Source organism: Pristiophorus japonicus, chromosome 4, assembly GCF_044704955.1.
Source record: "Pristiophorus japonicus isolate sPriJap1 chromosome 4, sPriJap1.hap1, whole genome shotgun sequence".
Lineage (NCBI taxonomy): Eukaryota > Metazoa > Chordata > Chondrichthyes > Pristiophoridae > Pristiophorus > Pristiophorus japonicus.
In genome coordinates this window covers 244560670-244575821 of record NC_091980.1, presented here as the reverse complement: position 1 = coordinate 244575821, position 15152 = coordinate 244560670, and positions in this window count along the sequence as shown.

The window sequence follows — 15152 nt, the reverse complement described above, 5'->3', positions numbered from 1 at the left end:
TCAACATGTTTCCTGCATGTTTGCCCATTCTTGAGCTTGACGATTAACGCTTTGTTACCCTCCTTGGCCGTAACAGTACCGGCGATCCACTTGGGACTTTGACCATGATTTAGTACATACACAGGATCGTTAACAGAAATGTCGCGTGACACAGCAGCACGATCATGATCCACTGCTGACTTTGACGTCAGTATTCAACATGATCATTCAAGTCAGGGTGGACAAGAGAGAGCTTGGTCTTGAGACCTCTATTCATCAATAGTTCAGCAGGGGGGACCCCGGTAAGCGTGTGGGGTCTTGTCCTGTACCTAAGCAATATGCGTGACAAGCGAGTCTGCAGTGAACCTTGAGTTACACGTTTCATACTCTGCTTGATGGTTTGTATTGTGTTCCTAATACTGATGAGACTGCACACAGGGAGGTTAAAGTAACAGTGACCTCAGTCTTTATTAAGACACTCCAGAGTGAGGAACAGGGCTTATATACAGAGCTCCCAAGGGATTCTGGGATCCCTTGGGACTTCAGGGGATGCGCTCCCTGGTGGCGGAACATGGGAGTGCATGCTTTACAGATACACAACATCACAAAGTCAAAGTGAAAACTATTTACAAGGTGAGGCGGTCGGGAGCCTTTCTTTCCCTGGTGGACCGCCTCAGTACAAATGTCTGTTCTGGTGTGTTGGCTGTGCCCTCGCTGGGCTGGCGTGTTGTTGGCCCTGCAGGGCTGCTGGGTGAGCCTGGCCTTGCTGGACTGTTGGGCGTGATGGGTTCAATTTCCTGGTCTGGGGTGGTGTCGTTGATCCTTTGGGTGTGTTGTGGGCTCAAAAAAGATGGTGTCTGCTGTGGGTTGTTCAGGGCAGTCTGTGAACCACAGCCTCGTTTGGTCCAGGTGCTTTCTGCAAATTTGTCCATTGTCTAGTTTGACTACAAACACCCTAATCCCTTCTTTAGCTATCACCGTGCCCGCGATCCATTTGGGACCATGTCCATACTTTAGCACATACACAAGGTCATTCAGATCAATTTCCTGTGATACAGTGGCGCAAACATCATTTACATTTTGTTGCTGCCACCTGTTCTCTACCTGATCATGCAGGTTGGGGTGAACCAGCGAGAGTCTGGTTTTAAGTGTCCTTTTCATGAGTAGCTCAGCCAGGGGCACCCTTGTGAGCAAGTGGGGTCTCGTGCGGTAGCTGAGCAGTACTCGGGACAGGCGGGTTTGGAGTGAGCCTTCTGTGACTCATTTAAGGCTCTGTTTAATTGTTTGTACTGCCCGCTCTGCCTGCCCATTGAAGGCTGGTTTAAACGGGGCTGAGATGACATGTTTGATCCCATTGCGGGTCATGAATTTTTTTAATTCGGCACTGGTGAAACATGGCCCGTTGTCACTGACCAGTATGTCAGGCAGGCCATGGGTGGCAAACATGGTCCTCAGGCTTTCAATGGTGGCGATGGCGGTGCTTCCCGACATTATTTCACATTCAATCCATTTTGAAAAAGCATCCACCAGGAACATTTTACCAAGAAACGGGCACGCATAGTTGACATGAATCCTCGACCATGGTCTGGAGGGCCAGGACCACAAACTTAGTGGTGCCTCTCTGGGCGCGTTGCTCAACTGAGCACACACGCTGCATTGCCGTACACAGGACTCTAAGTCAGAGTCGATACCGGGCCACCACACATGGGATCTGGCTATCGCTTTCATCATTACTACACCCGGGTGTGTGCTGTGGAGATCCGAGATGAACATCTCCCTGCCCTTTTTTGGTAGCACTACGCGGTTACTCCACAACAGGCAGTCTGCCTGAATGGACAGCTTGTCCTTTCGCCGCTGGAACGGCTTGATTAGCTCTTGCATTTCAACGAGGATGCTGGCCCAGCTCCCATGCAGTAAACAGTTTTTTACTAGGGACAGCAGAAGATCTTGTCTGGTCCAAGTCCTAATCTGGCGGGCCGTGACAGGTGATTTATCATTTTCAAACACTTCCATGACCATCAACAAATCTGCGGGCTGCGCCACCATCAACAAGTTTGCAGGCTGCGCCATTTCCACCCCCGTGGTGGCAATGGTAGCCGACTGAGAGCATCCGCACAGTTCTCGTTGCCTGGCCTGTGGCGGATGGTATAGTTATACGCTGACAGCGTGAGTGCCCACCTTTGTATGCGGGCTGAGGCATTCGTATTTATCCCCTTGTTTTCAGCGAACAGGGATATGAGGGGCTTGTGATCGGTTTCCAGCTCAAATTTGAGGCCAAACGGGCGCTGATGCATTTTCTTTACCCCGAACACACACACACTAATGCCTCTTTCTCAATCATGCTGAAGGCCCTCTCGGCCTTAGACAAGCTCCTGGAGGCATAGGCGACAGGTTGCAATGTTCCCGCAAGTTAGCTTGTTGTAATACACACCCGACTCCGTACGACAACGCATCACATGCTAGCGCAAATCTTTTCACGGGTTATACAATACAAGCAGCTTGTTAGAGCATAAAATGTTTCTGACTTTCTCAAAAGCAATTACTTGGTTTTTTTCCCCATACCCAGTTCTCACCTTTACGCAATAACATGTAGGGGCTCTAAGCAGATGCTTAAGGTAGTTACCAAAATAGTTGAGGAGTCTCAGGAACGACCACAGCTCCGTGACGTTCTGTGGCCCGGGTGCGTTCCTGATAGCCTCTGTCTTGGCGTCTGTGGGCCGAATGCCTTCCACCGCGATCTTTCTCCCCAAAAACTCCATTTCTGTTGCCATGAAGACGCATTTCGACCTCTTCAGCCGCAGCCCTACGCGATCCAGTCGCTGGAGGACCTCCTCCAGGTTTTGTAGATGCTCAACGGTGTCCCGACCTGTGACCAATATCTCGCCCTGAAAAACCACTGTGCGTGGTACCGACTTGAGTAGGGTCTCCATGTTTCTCTGGAAGATCGCTGCAGCCGACCGAATTCCAAATGGGCATCTGTTGTAGATGAACAGTCCCTTGTGCGCGTTGATGCAGGTGAGGCCCTTCGAAGACTCCTCCAGCTCCTGCGTCATGTAGGCCGAAGTCAGGTCAAGCTTGGTGAATGTCTTGCCTCCTGCCAGCATCGCAAATAGGTCGTCTGCCTTAAGTAGCGGGTATTGGTCCTGTAGCAAGAAACAATTAATAGTTACTTTATAATCACCGCAAATCCTGACCATGCCATCACTTTTGAGTACTGGAACAATCGGGCTGGCCCACTCGCTGAATTCCACTGGGGAGATGATGCCCTCGCGTTGCAGCCTGTCCAGCTCGATTTCCACTCTCTCCCTCATCATGTGAGGTACCGCTCGCGCCTTGTGGTGAATGGGCCATGCCTCTGGGACCAAGTAGATCAGCACCTTCGCCCCGGAAAAGTTTCCAATGCCTGGCTCAAAAAGGGAAGGAAATTTGTTGAGAACCTGGGTACATGAGGCCTCATCGACATGTGATAGCGCTTGGATGTCATCCCAGTTCCAGCAGATTTTGCTCAGCCAGTTCCTTCCAAGCAGTGTGGGGCCATCGCCCGGGACAGTACAGAGTGGCAGTTCGTGCACCGTGCCCTCGTAGGTGACCTTGACCATGGCGCTGCCCAGGACAGTGATGAGCTCTTTTGTGTTCATTCTCAGTTTCGTGTGGATGGGGCTCAGGGCTGGTCTGAGTGCTTTGTTGCACCACAGACTCTCAAACATCTTTTTACTCATGATGGATTGGCTGGCGCCAGTGTCCAGTTCCATGTTTACGGGTAAGTCATTCAATTTTACATTTAGCATTATAGGTGGACATTTCGTCGAAAATGTGTGCACCCCGTGTACTTCAGCATCTGCCTTTGAGGCTCGAAATTGCTTTGATCCACCATGGACCGATCTTCCTCTGGTTAGCAGGTTTTGCAGAGCTTGCAGCTCTTGCAAACATACCCTTTGAAGCGGCATGAATAGACTGAATGGAAGCCTCCACAATGCCAATAAGGTGTGAATTGCCTTGCATTCATCCTTTGTTGCGGACTCTGAGTCATCTGGGTCACCTAAGGCCTGCTGGCAGTTGCAGACTCGTGGTTTCTGCCCTGTACATTTCTGCTCGCAAACACAGTTCCAGTTAATTTATGAACATTGCTAGCAGTTGTGTGCTGAGAGATTTGTTCGAGCAGTCAGTCGAGGAGGCGGGAGCTCGGAGCAGCGCGAGTCCGGGGTCGGCGAGAGGCGTACCGGTGCAGCTACAGGGAGAAGGCAAAAAAACAAAGGTGACGTCACAGCCTAGGGGGTAAGTGATTGGCTGGTGATTGGTGAGTAGTTTTTCTTTTTCTTCTTATATTGGTCAGTAACTTTTAACATTGTTATTACCAGTTTAAGTGTATCTAAGGGTTAAGACATGGCAGGAGAGCTCGGTCGGGTGTTATGCTCCTCCTGTACCATGTGGGAACTCAGGGACGCTTCCGGTGTCCCTGACGACTACGTGTGCGGGAAGTGTATCCGCCTCCAGCTCCTGACGGACCGCGTTGCGGAGTTGGAGCTGAGGGTGGATTCACTCTGGAGCATCCACGATGCTGAGAATGACGTGAGTATCACGTGTAGCGAGTTGGTCTTACCGCAGGGAAAGGGTCCACAGCCAGATAGGGAATGGAAGACCAGCAGGAAGAGTAGAGCAAGGAAGGTAGTGCAGGGGTCCCCTGCGGTCATCCCCCTGCAAAACAGATACACCGCTTTGGGTACTGTTGAGGGGAATGACTCATCAGGGGAGGGCAGCAGCAGCCAAGTTCATGGCACCGTGGCTGGCTCTGCTGCACAGGAGGGCAAGAAAAAGAGTGGGAGAGCAATAGTGATAGGGGATTCAATTGTGAGGGGAATAGATAGGCGTTTCTGCGGCCGCAACCGAGACTCCAGGATGGTATGTTGCCTCCCTGGTGCAAGGGTCAAGGATGTCTCGGAGCGGGTGCAGGACATTCTGAAATGGGAGGGAGAACAGCCAGTTGTCGTGGTGCACATTGGTACCAACGACATAGGCAAAAAAAGGGATGAGGTCCTACGAAACGAATTTAAGGAGCTAGGAGCTAAATTAAAAAGTAGGACCTCAAAAGTAGTAATCTCGGGATTGCTACCAGTGCCACGTGATAGTCAGAGTAGGAATCGCAGGATAGCGCAGATGAATACGTGGCTTGAGCAGTGGTGCAGCAGGGAGGGATTCAAATTCCTGGGGCATTGGGACCGGTTCTGGGGGAGGTGGGACCAGTACAAACCGGACGGTCTGCACCTGGGCAGGACTGGAACCAATGTCCTAGGGGGAGTGTTTGCTAGTGCTGTTGGGGAGGATTTAAACTAATATGGCAGGGGGATGGGAACCAATGCAGGGAGACAGAGGGAAACAAAAAGGAGACAAAAGCAAAAGACAGAAAGGAGATGAGGAAAGGTGGAGGGCAGAGAAACCCAAGGCAAAAAACAAAAAGGGCCACTGTACAGCAAAATTCTAAAAGGACAAAGGGTGTTAATAAAACAAGCCTGAAGGCTTTGTGTCTGAATGCAAGGAGTATCCGCAATAAGGTGGATGAATTAATTGTGCAAATAGATGTTAACAAATATGATGTGATTGGGATTACGGAGACGTGGCTCCAGGATGATCAGGGCTGGGAACTCAACATTCAGGGGTATTCAACATTCAGGAAGGATAGAATAAAAGGAAAAGGAGGTGGGGTAGCATTGCTGGTTAAAGAGGAGATTAATGCAATAGTTAGGAAAGACATTAGCTTGGATGATGTGGAATCTATATGGGTAGAGCTGCAGAACACCAAAGGGCAAAAAACGTTAGTAGGAGTTGTGTACAGACCTCCAAACAGTAATAGGGATGTTGGGTAGGGCATCAAACAGGAAATTAGGGGTGCATGCAATAAAGGTGTAGCAGTTATAATGGGTGACTTTAATATGCACATAGATTGGGCTAGCCAAACTGGAAGCAATACGGTGGAGGAGGATTTCCTGGAGTGCATAAGGGATGGTTTTCTAGACCAATATGTTGAGGAACCAACTAGGGGGGAGGCCATCTTAGACTGGGTGTTGTGTAATGAGAGAGGATTAATTAGCAATCTCATTGTGCGAGGCCCCTTGGGGAAGAGTGACCATAATATGGTGGAATTCTGCATTAGGATGGAGAATGAAACAGTAATTTCAGAGACCATGGTCCAGAACTTAAAGAAGGGTAACTTTGAAGGTATGAGGCGTGAATTGGCTAGGATAGATTGGCGAATGATACTTAGGGGGTTGACTGTGGATGGGCAATGGCAGACATTTAGAGACCGCATGGATGAAGTACAACAATTGTACATTCCTGTCTGGCGTAAAAATAAAAAGGGGATGGTGGCTCAACCGTGGCTATCTAGGGAAATCAGGGATAGTATTAAAGCCAAGGAAGTGGCATACAAATTGGCCAGAAATAGCAGCGAACCTGGGGACTGGGAGAAATTTAGAACTCAGCAGAGGAGGACAAAGGGTTTGATTAGGACAGGGAAAATGGAGTACGAGAAGAAGCTTGCAGGGAACATTAAGGCGGATTGCAAAAGTTTCTATAGGTATGTAAAGAGAAAAAGGTTGGTGAAGACAAACGTAGGTCCACTGCAGTCAGAATCAGGGGAAGTCATAACGGGGAACAAAGAAATGGCGGACCAATTGAACAAGTACTTTGGTTCGGTATTCACTAAGGAGGATACAAACAACCTTCCGGATATAAAAGGGGTCAGAGGGTCTAGTAAGGAGGGGGAACTGAGGGAAATCTTTATTAGTCGGGAAATTGTTTTGGGGAAATTGATGGGATTGAAGGCCGATAAATCCCCAGGGCCTGATGGATTGCATCCTAGAGTACTTAAGGAGGTGGCCTTGGAAATAGCGGATGCATTGACAGTCATTTTCCAACATTCCATTGACTCTGGATCAGTTCCTATGGAGTGGAGGGTAGCCAATGTAACCCCACTTTTTAAAAAAGGAGGGAGAGAGAAAACAGGGAATTATAGACCGGTCAGCCTGACCTCAGTAGTGGGTAAAATGATGGAATCAATTATTAAGGATGTCATAGCAGTGCATCTGGAAAATGGTGACATGATAGGTCCAAGTCAGCATGGATTTGTGAAAGGGAAATCATGCTTGACAAATCTTCTGGAATTTTTTGAGGATGTTTCCAGTAAAGTGGACAAAGGAGAACCAGTTGATGTGGTATATTTGGACTTTCAGAAGGCTTTCGACAAGGTCCCACACAAGAGATTAATGTGCAAAGTTAAAGCACATGGGATTGGGGGTAGTGTGCTGATGTGGATTGAGAACTGGTTGTCAGACAGGAAGCAAAGAGTAGGAGTAAACGGGTACTTTTCAGAATGGCAGGCAGTGACTAGTGGAGTGCCGCAAGGTTCTGTGCTGGGGCCCCAGCTGTTTACATTGTACATTAATGATTTAGACGAGGGGATTAAATGCAGTATCTCCAAATTTGCAGATGATACTAAGTTGGGTGGCAGTGTGAGCTGCGAGGAGGATGCTATTAGGCTGCAGAGTGACTTGGATAGGTTAGGTGAGTGGGCAAATGCATGGCAGATGAAGTATAATGTGGATAAATGTGAGGTTATCCACTTTGGTGGTAAAAACAGAGAGACAGACTATTATCTGAATGGTGACAGATTAGGAAAAGGGAAGGTGCAACGAGACCTGGGTGTCATGGTACATCAGTCATTGAAGGTTGGCATGCAGGTACAGCAGGCGGTTAAGAAAGCAAATGGCATGTTGGCCTTCATAGCGAGGGGATTTGAATACAGGGGCAGGGAGGTGTTGCTACAGTTGTACAGGGCCTTGGTGAGGCCACACCTGGAGTATTGTGTACAGTTTTGGTCTCCTAACTTGAGGAAGGACATTCTTGCTATTGAGGGAGTGCAGCGAAGGTTCACCAGACTGATTCCCGGGATGGCGGGACTGACCTATCAAGAAAGATTGGATCAACTGGGCTTGTATTCACTGGAGTTCAGAAGAATGAGAGGGGATCTCATAGAAACGTTTAAAATTCTGACGGGTTTAGACAGGTTAGATGCAGAAAGAATGTTCCCAATGTTGGGGAAGTCCAGAACCAGGGGTCACAGTCTGAGGATAAGGGGTAAGCCATTTAGGACCGAGATGAGGAGAAACTTCTTCACCCAGAGAGTGGTGAACCTGTGGAATTCTCTACCACAGAAAGTAGTTGAGGCCAATTCACTAAATATATTCAAAAGGGAGTTAGATGAAGTCCTTACTACTCGGGGGATCAAGGGTTATGGCGAGAAAGCAGGAAGGGGGTACTGAAGTTTCATGTTCAGCCATGAACTCATTGAATGGCGGTGCAGGCTAGAAGGGCTGAATGGCCTACTCCTGCACCTATTTTCTATGTTTCTATGTTTCTATGTTTGGTGTTATCACTGGTGGACATAAACGCCTGTGCTATCGCAATGGCCTTACTGAGGGTCGGTGTCTCTACAGTCAAAAGTTTTTGTGGGATGGTCTTGTGGCCAATGCCCAGTACAAAACAGTCTCTGAGCATCTGCTCCAGGTAGCCATCAAACTCACATTGTTCTGCAAGTCACCTTAGCTCGGCGACGTAGCTCGCCACTTCTTGACCTTCAGATCGCTGGCACGTGTAGAACCGATACCTCACCATCAGCATGCTCTCCCTCGGGTTAAGATGCTCCCGAACCAGTGTACACAGCTCCTCATACGACTTATCTGTGGGTTTCACCGGAGCCAGAAGATTCTTCATGAGGCTGTAGGTCGGTGCCCCGCAGACCGTGAGGAGGACCGCTCTCTTTTTTGCAGCACTTCCTTCACCGTCCAGCTCGTTGGCTACAAAGTACTGGTCTAGCCATTTGACAAAGACTTCCCAGTCCTCACCCTCCGAGAACTTCTCCAGGATGCCCACAGTTTGCTGCACCTTTGAGTTGGATTTGTATATTCGTCGCCAGTTATTGTGTTCCTAACACAGATGAAACTGCACACAGGGAGGTTAAAGTAACAGTGACCTCAGTCTTTATTAAGACACTCCAGAGTGAGGAACAGTCCTTTGGGGCCGGCTTATATACAGTGCTCCCAAGGGGTGCTAGCATCCCTTGGGACTTCAGGGGATGCGCTCCCTGGTGGTGGAACATAGGAGTGCATGCTTTACAGATACACAACAGTTTGGACAGCACGCTCTGCTTGACCATTAGATGCATGTTTGAATGGTGCTGACCTCACATGTTTGACACCATTGAGTTTCATGAACTCTTGAAACTCCAGACTAGTGAAGCAAGGTTCGTTGTCGCTTACAATGATGTCGGGCAGACCATGAATGGCAAACATGACACGAAGGCTCTCAATGGTAGCTGTGGATGTACTGGATGACATGATTATACACTCTATCCACTTGGAATATGCATCCACCACAACTAAAAACAACTTTCCTAGGAAGGGACCTGCAAAGTCAATGTGGATCCTGGACCATGGTTTAGATGGCCACAACCCAACAGCGATTCCACTGGTGCTTTACTTAGCTGCATGCAAGTGTTGCACTGATGCACACATGATTCCAGATCAGAGTCAGTTCCAGGCCACCATACATGAGACCTGGCAATGACTTTCATCATGACAATACCAGGATGAGTGCTACGTAGGTCATGTACAAATTTCTCTCTGCCTTAGGCATAACAACACGATTACGCCGCATTAAACAATCTGACTGAATTGATAGTTCGTCTTTGCGACGGTTGTAAGGTTTGGTCTCATCACCTATTTGTTTGGGTATGGCAGACCAATCACCACTAAGGATACAACGTTTCACAACCGATAATATCCGGTCCTGGCTGGTCCAGGTCTTAACTTGTTGAGCTGTGACAGGGGTTCTTTCACTTTCAAAAGCATCCATGACAAACAGTAGGTCTGCCAGTTGTGGCGTCTCCACCTCCAGTGTGGGCAACGGCAGACGGCTCAGTGCATCGGCACAATTCTCAGTGCCAGGTCTATGGTGAATGACATAATCATAGGCAGATAATATCAGCGCCCACCTCTGGATGCGGGATGATGCATTGGTATTGATAACTTTGTTTTCCGAAAACAATGAAATGAGTGGCTTGTGATCTGTTTCCAGTCAAACCAAAGACCAAACAGGTACTGATGCATCTTTTTAACCCCATACACACAGACTAATGCTTATTTTTCTATCATGCTGTAGGCTCTTTCTACCTTTGACAAACTTTTAGAAGCATACGCAACAGGTTGTAGTTTACCCAACTCATTAGCTTGTTGGAGCACGCAACCAACTCCATATGACGAAGCATCACAGGCCAATACTTGACGCTCACACGGATCATAATGTACCAGTAGCTTGTTAGAACAAAGCAGATTAGTAGCTTTCTTAAAAACTCTATCTTGAGATGTACCCCATACCCAGTTGTCATCTTGTCTTAGCAGCATGTGCAGTGGCTCTAATGAAGTGCTCAATCTAGGTAGGAAATTACCGAAGTAGTTGAGTAGACCAAGGAACGAACACAGCTCCATCACATTCTGAGGCTTGTGTGCATTTTTGATGGTCCTGGTTTTCGAGTCCGTAGGCCTGATGCCGTCAGCAAAATTTTCCTCCCCAGCAATTCGACTTCCGTTGCCATGAAGACGCACTTTGAACGTTTCAGTCTGAGTCCCACTTTGTCCAGACGATGTAGAACCTCTTCCAGGTTGTTCAGATGTTCGGCGGTGTCACAACCTATGACCAGGATGTCATCTTGGAACACGACAGTTCTAGGGACAGACTTCAGTAGACTCTCCATGTTCCTCTGAAATATGGCTGCAGCCGAGTGAATTCTGAAAGGACACATGTTGTAGATAAACAGTCCTTTATGAGTGTTGATGCATGTGAGATTCTTCGACATCTCAACCAGCTCCTGTGTCATGTAGGCCGATGTCAGATCCAATTTAGTGAACGACTTCCACCCTGCTAACGTTGCAAACAGGTCATCAGCCTTCGGTAAAGGGTATTGATCCTGTTGCGAAACTCGGTTGATCGTAACCTTGTAGTCTCCACAAATCCTGACAGTGCCATCATTCTTCAATATAGGAACAATGGGGCTGGCCCACTCGTTAAATTCGACCGGTTATATTACCCCTTCACGCTGGAGTCTGTCCAGTTCAATTTCTACCTTCTCCCTCATCATGTACGGAACCAACCGAGCTTTATGATAGATGGGTCTTGCATACGAGTCCACGTGGATCTGCTTCTTGGCTCCCGTAAATTTGCCGATGCCTGGTTCAAACAGCGAGGGGAACTTGCTCAGCACTTGAGCACATGGAGTATCATCCTCCGACAACAACGCTTTGATATCGTTCCAATTCCATTTGATTTTTTCTAGTCAATTCCTGCCGAACAGCGTTGGACCATTGTCTGGAACAAACCATAACGGTAAATCATGAACCTCACCATCATACGACACCTTGACTACTGCACTGCCAATCACCGTTATAAGTTCTTTGGTGTATGTACGCAACTTGGCATTGACTGGACTCAGCTTAGGCCTCACAGTCTTAGTATCCTACAGCTTGTCAAATGTCCTCTGGCTCATTATTGATTAACTCGCACCCGTGTCCAATTCCACCGGTACTGGCACACCGTTAAGTTTCTCACTAATCATTATCGGTTGGCTCTTTGTTAGGAACGAATACAGTCCATACACTTCCTCCTCTGGTATCTCGGATTGCATATCTGGATCCGCGCTATACAGGTCATCATCCTCCACGTGGTGTGTCGCAGCATGCTTACTCAGTTGCGGACACATGCACTGGAGATGCCCCCGCCTCAAACAGCCTTTACAAATGTACAGTTTAAACTGACAACGCCAACGCGGTGAAATCCATTCATTCCCATTGGCGGACTTTGAGCAGCCACAGGTTTCGCATACGCAGTCGAGTAGGCCCTGCCATACGCAGCTCTGCCAAACGATGATACCATCTTGTTTACAGTACTTGCCGAGTTCCGATTTTCCAGTGATATCTGCTTTAAGTGTTTGTCCGTCGTAAGGCATGCCTGGGCAATCGTGATGGCCTTGCTCAAGTCCAGCATTTCCGCCACCAGTAGCTTATACAGGATCACCTCGTGGTTGATGCCGATTACAAAGAAGTCTCGCAGCATGTCTCCCAACGCGTTTTTGAACTTTCACGGTCCAGCTAGACGTCTTAAGTCGGCAACGAATTCCGACACATCCTGGCCCTCAGAACGAACGTGCTTGTAGAATCGATATCGTGGGATGATGATGCCTTCTTCTGGTTTGAGAAGGTCACATACCAGACACACAATTCCTCATAGTCCTTGTCCGTTGGACTTGCAGGCGAGAAAAGATTCTTTATGAGTCCATAGATTTTCGGACCGCAAACCGTGAGGAAGACCGCCCTGTGCCTAACTGCATCAGTGGGTTCCTCCATTTTGTTGGCCACGAAGTACTGGTCCAGGTGAGCTACAAAATCTGCCCAGTCCTCTCCCTCCACGAATCTCTCCAGAATTCCAATTTTGCTCATTTTTGCATGCGAAGGTTCTTAGGTCACCTCGTCGCCAAATGTTAAGTATGTAATAACTCGATAGACTGAATACTGTAAACTGCACACACCTACGTGCAGCCCAATGACCTCCGACAGTCGCGCCACCTGGTGGCTAGTAACCCCAAGCATACATGCATGAGAAAGAGTATAGGAGAGAGCAGGAAAGTAGGATTAGAATAGATAATCCCAGTTTGGGAATAGTACTGACACACGCACAATAAGTCAAATTGCCTACCTCTGAACTAATATCTCTGTAATTCTATGAGTGTAAATAGTTGCACCAATAACTTACCTCCTTACAGTATATGCTACATACTGGTGGATTTCAAGTGTTGTCTGCTCAGTGAACTGCCATGAAGTAGCATGCAAATCACGGGGATCAGCAAAGGAGATCTCAGGCATGAAGGCAGCAAGCACAAATTTGCAACATCACTCAAAAATATCCCCGCTGTTGTTACTCAGGCAATGTAGATCACAATCACAGATGCAATAAAAGCTAGCTTTGATGTGTTTGGAGATACAATGAAGACAGCCTTCAGGAAGGGATTCAGATATCTCACCGCAGAGCAATGGCCTCCATTTAGAAGATCAGTGCCCACTTCAGGATTTGGTGCCCATAAAAGACACGAGTACAGAATCACTAGAATGGACAGTGGCTCTCAAGTACCTTAACAGCAGCTGCCCCAGGACAAGTGCAGTCAGAAACCCACCAAAGCAACCCACAGCAAGAACAGAACACGCTAATCCCAGCAACAGGCAGGGTCATCTTGGTCTGCAATCTGTTGAGGTGGGAAGCCAGTGGAGACAGAGACCTCCAGACCTCCTCCAAGCAGGAATACATTACCTAGGGATACGCTAGAAAGTACATTGTACGCTAGTACATATAGTGTAAGGGAAGGCGCAGTGCCACAAAATGTTAAATACACACTACATAATCACTATTACTTCCAGTATAAAGTGCTCCATTCCATAGGAATGATATCCTCACATTGATGAGCACAAATTGTCACAAAAATATAAATATGTAGAAGTGGAAAATAACAGAATAACCATATTTTTTGCCTTGTTGTCATGTAACTCGGGTTGTCTCCATGTATTCAGGGTATGATAGTTCCATCGGAGTGAAAATACAACTCCCATATGCAGTTTCACACACACTCATACACTTCAACTACCTAGAAGTAATGACATTCGAGCTGCTGTACTTGGTTTTAAGATATTCTTTGCACATTTTAATTTGTACTATTTGTACTTAATTTCTAATCACTATTCTCAATGATGATGGGTTTTTCTTTCAAGAGCTGCAACATTGAATTCTGGACTGCAAGTTAATGAATCCAACGATAAATTGCAAATTAACAATAAATTACTTAACATATGGCTTTAGAGATGGATCAGTTATAGTTAATCCACTGGCAGCCATATCTATTTTAAATTCACAAGATCCCTAGGCCCCAGAGAGAGGGGCAACTTTGTGTGGAGGAATCTGCTCAGAAGCATTTCTAACCTACAATGGCTAACTTTCTGGGCAAGCTTAATATATTCCTAATGTATTTATTTTGTGAGAAATTTGTTATGGGTTGGTGAGGTGAGTTGAAAAGCTACATGGTCCCCAGAAAATCTGTGACTTTTTTTTTGAGTGATGCGATTAGTTAGTTGATTGGTTAGGCTGTTGGTTCCTGACTGGTAACTTTGAAAAATAATGAAGTAACTGGATTGGTTTGTTTTGTGAGGGTTGTATTTTTCCTGGTTGGTAGTTTTTCTTAACTGCCCATATTTGATCAAATCAGCATGGTTAAGTTAAGAGATAGTGAGGTTGATTTTCATATCTGGTGTACATCGGGCAGACGACTCAATCACTCCTCCCGCCTGATTATATCGGCAGGAGGCTTCATTATTATTCATGGTTATGCCTCATTTATATGGAAACGGCAATCTGCCAGCACTAATTGTGCAGCTTATAGACAGCTCACAGTTTGGGAGTGCGGGAATTCAGATGGGGCACAGATGTGGGCCTAAAGCAGCACCTTAAAGGATAGGCTAAAATGATCGAGGTCAACAGAGCAACGGATTTAAGTGGTAGGGAAATGAAAGAGCACAACAAGCAGGAAATAGTTAAACTTAAGGAATCTTTTAAGGCTTAAAAGTCCAAAAAGGAATGAAGAAAAAGCCTGCTTCCTTTAAGTAGAGCTGCAAGTGGCCACCTCGCAACCTGTACCGCCCATGGTTTGTAGGTGGGTTGAGGAAGTAACAGTGGCAGTGCTGATTGACACCAAAATTGCATTGGGGTCCTAACCAATTCATCTGACCCTAACTTAAATATATTAATAAGGTCCATGCCAGTTTCCAATGAGACGCTGACCGCTTAAATTGAGATTTATAAGAAAATCTGGACCTCCAGCGGTAAGTCAGTAATTAATTTTTTTTAAATATTGTTCCTCTGTCGCCTTTTTTATGTCTAAAAATGGGGAGGTCGTGAGGTGAAAATCTACCCAGTGATTATGTAAGCCAATCAAAAAAGCATGACAATCTAAATACATTTTTACAATGTGAAACCCTGCAGTCACTTGCTGGACACAAGGCATTTAATTGTAAATAGGTGTTTAAGTA